Raw genomic sequence first — 3,990 nt, 5'->3', positions numbered from 1 at the left:
CAAGCTGAGGGTGGGCCTGGCCTCGCTGCAGTTCTGGTTTCTCCGGAAGGGACTCAGCGGACGGGCAGACTGCCCTTCACGTGAGGCCCACGTGACCTCACCTGCTTCCTTCTGTGACTGAGAAGGCTACCGAAGGTCACAGCCTGGAGCCCACGGTCTGGTGACCAGCGTCTGAGACACGGGCTGGTCTCAGTCCACCGCTTTCTCAAAGTTCGGCAGCCGGCGGAATTCCTCACCAACGAAAACTTTCTCTCTTCATCTATTTTTAACCCTGAAGTGCTGTTTGTGCAAGAAATGAGGCTTAAACATTTTCTGCGTCTCTGCACCCAATTCCACAAGCTGGCCCCCCAGCACCCCATCAAGGGTAACAAACAAGGACTTGTCGTTTCTTTAAGCACCTGTTAGGTTGTGCAGGTCAGAGAAGGACGCCTCACCATCACAAAGCTGAAGCTGTGACAGCCCGGATGGGGGCCCCTGATCCCGGCTTCCACGCCTGCTCCAGACCCAGTTATGGAGACTAGACAGGGCTGGAGGGGGTGGTCCGGGGCACGTAGACCCTGGGGGTGTCTAACTCCACCCCCTCTGGGCTCCCAGATGGACGGGCAGGGTCACCCGGCCCCCGGCCGCTGCTCCCCAGTAGAGACAGATTCTGGGGAGCTTGCTGCTGTCTGCTTTTTTGAACGAGCACCTCTTGCGGGTGAAAATACACTCTGGTAATTCAAGTGCTGTGGGAACCCGATTGATTAGGGGATTAAAAAAAGCAACAGTGGCTTCCCTTCAAAAGTCCTGCAGTTCCCACCACTGATCACCCAGAACCTCGGTCTCCATGCACCCCCACGGTTAACCCCCACGATGGCCACGGGACCCAGGCTGTGAGGGAAAGCAAGAACCACCAAGCTGCTCCTCTCCACCTGCTGCAGACGTCCAGCCTTGGATGTGGGGCAGACCCACCAGTCCCCTGAGGACACTTCCTCGGCCCTTTACTGGGGGGAGCTGCCACTCTGGAAGCTGTCACCCTGAAGCGCAGATGGGGGATGCGGAGCCATGTGGGCCACCTGGCGGTGGGCGGGCAGGGGCGCTGACGGCCGACGGGACGGGAACAGACAGGGTGAGCGTCCCTGCGGATTTGATAATCAGCTGGGCTCTGTGCTGCCCACGGGTTAGGTGTCCCTGAAGCATCTCCTCAAGGTCCCCACACCTGCGGGTGGGCCTGGCCACCACCAACAGCAGGTGGCCCTCCGGCCTTCAAACCCCGGGACAAGGTGGGTAGCTTAAATGGGCTTTTTCTTAATTTGTGGAGGGCGGTCCCTCGGCCTCCGAAGTGAGACATAAGGGCAGGCTCCAGATGGCCGACCTGGAGGGAGGCCCCACTAAGGAAAACCAGACGTAGCCTGGCCCCTTCCCTGCCACCTTTCCCAGAAACCCGGGCAACTCTCCCCACCCGGGGCTGAACGAGGTCGCAGGCCAGGGTGTTGCTTCAGGTGTGGGAGGGAGCGGGGCCTGGGGCTAGGGGAGGGCAGAGGCACGTGCCTCTTCCCGGGTGTGTGGGGGCAGGGGGCCACCACGCAGTGGCAGGCAGAGGCCGGGGCAAAGGTCAGGCCCTCTCCCCTAATGGGAATGGGCTGGGCTCTGCCAGTCTGGCCTGGAAGGAAGGGAAGGGGTCTCCCTGCCCCACCTGGGCCCACGGGGACTTGACGCCAGTCCAGCTCCCAACCTCCACAGAGGACTCATGACAACCAGTGCACAACTGAGAACTGAAGTGGAGCAGTGACATCACCAGCCCAGCCCCAGAGCCCGTGCACCTGCTCTGGGACGGCCGGGGGTGGGGGTCAGCACCACCGAGGGGGCCCTGGGCACACGGAGCCCCCAGGCCACATCTAAACTCAGGTTCACCGGATCCTCAACGCCCCCGCCCTTCCCCCGAGCTGTGCATCCCAGGACACTCTGTGCACCTGTCCGTCCGTCCGTCCTTGCCGAGATGACGCAGAACCAGCCAGCGTCTGTGGAAGTGGCAGCAGGAGAAATGGCCAGAGGCTCCCCGAGAGCAAACACAGGCCCTCCAGCCACCTGGGAGGGCAGGGGGGCCCACACACGCTGACCTCACATGTGCCCCCTCCTACCCCTGTGACCCGGGCCCCTCCTGCAGAGGTGCGCCCAGCATGCCCCTCCCACCCTAGCTGGGCCGCGGGTCTGGACAGCCCGTGTCCACGTGGCTGTGATTCCCAGGACACAGCACTTCTCACTCAGCTGAAACCCTGCCGTCTAGGCACCCCACCTCCAGAATTCTGAAGTTCACTGCAGGGGCCGCAGGAGAACCAGCACCCCAGGAACACCTGCACTGAGTGACCACGGGGACAAGAAGTTCACGCACAGTCTGCGTGGCTGCAGCCAGCAGGGGAGACCGGGGTTCCCTGAGCCCCAGGGACACTTCCTTACAAATCAGGGTGGGACAGGTGGACCGTGGGAACGGTGCTGTTTCTACCTAATTCTGCAATAAAATAAAGGGAACGTGCTCTGAGGAGATGCCTTCTCCTCCATCCCACGATTCCAATCACGTAGTCGGGTGGGTGTTCCTGCTGCAACAGCTCAGTGCTTCGGAGAGAATGGGTCATGGGCCACCAGAGGGAAAGGTGACCCTGACAGCCCGTGCTTACGGGCACGTGTCCTTAAGTCACGCTGCCCTTGGGTCAACCTCGCCACTCACAGTCACGTCCTCTGCCTTTGTGAGTTAAAGCAAACCAGGCTGGACAAAGTCCACACACACACACACACGCAGCTGCCAGCACCCAGCTTGCACATGCCAGCCTCAGACGGTAACCTGACTCCAGGTGTCACCTTTGGCAGAAACTACCCATTGTCCTCACTTTAATTAAACAGAGACAAACAGCCATCAGCGTTCGGTAAACGGAGGACTCAGATTTCAGAAGCTGTTCTCGCACAACCTCTCCTCCAGTGCGAGAAACCGCCAGGACCAAGCAAAGACAATGGGGGAGCCAGTGCCAGCGCCAGGTGAGGGCCCGCACCTGCGTCCGAGCTGCGCCTGCGCTGCCCCTGGGCCGCCCCGACCGCATCCTGCACGTGGCCTGCGGCCTCTTTCAAGGACGGCGGTTGCTCTGAAGAGCGTGCACCTCTCAGACTCGCGCGGGGCGGCTACTGGGGGCCTCTCCTGCCGGGGACGGCGGCCCCAGGGGTGGCCCGTGGGTGTGGCTGGGCGGCTGGTTCAGACACGTGGACCCAGGGTCCCAGTGACAGCGACACCTGCCCCCCAGCAGAGTTTCCGTTGGTGCACTGAGTCAACTCCCTCGGGCATCAGGGAAAAGGCAAAGATAAGGTGGAAAAACAAACAGCCCTGCTTTGGAAAGTCTGTAAAAGCTGTCAGGCCACGTTTGGCGCGTCATGAGGCCGGCGTCATAAAAGGCCCTGCGATCGCCCCCGCCCACCAACTGCATCCTTCCCGCGGGCTCTCTCCATCGGCTTCCAGGCGGCCTCTGTCTGGAAGGGCCCTCACCCTCCCGCAGCCAAGGACACGCTCTGGAACTGACCAAACTGGTTCCGTCTGGGCCGACGGCAGAAGAGCAATGATCCAAAACAAGCCTCCAATGCCGAAGGCCACAGGGACTGAGAGCCCTGGGCCGCCCTCCCGAAGCCACCGGACCCCAGCTGAGGCCCTTTGCCACCCACGGTGCCCGCTCCGGGGGCCCAGCCCCCGCTGAGAATCTCCACCTGGAACTTGCCCCCATCCGCACAGGGGCCCGTGGGGCACGTGGGAGAGGCCCCACTCTCCAGGAGAGGGATGTGGTGCCCGGAGCGAGAGGACTGAGGCCAGGGTCACTCGCTGTCCTACGGTCACGGGCAGGGGGGACCCGCCGGGCTCCGGCCCCTCATTCTGTTGCACACTGTGTGTGTGAGCAGCGTGCGTGTCTCCAGAGCGGCCAGGACACACGCGGGACTCGGTCCTGGTGACCCTGCCCCCTCGCCCATCGCTAAAGA

This window comes from Camelus ferus, chromosome 24, assembly GCF_009834535.1.
Source record: "Camelus ferus isolate YT-003-E chromosome 24, BCGSAC_Cfer_1.0, whole genome shotgun sequence".
NCBI lineage: Eukaryota > Metazoa > Chordata > Mammalia > Artiodactyla > Camelidae > Camelus > Camelus ferus.
This window is presented reverse-complemented; position numbering follows the sequence as displayed.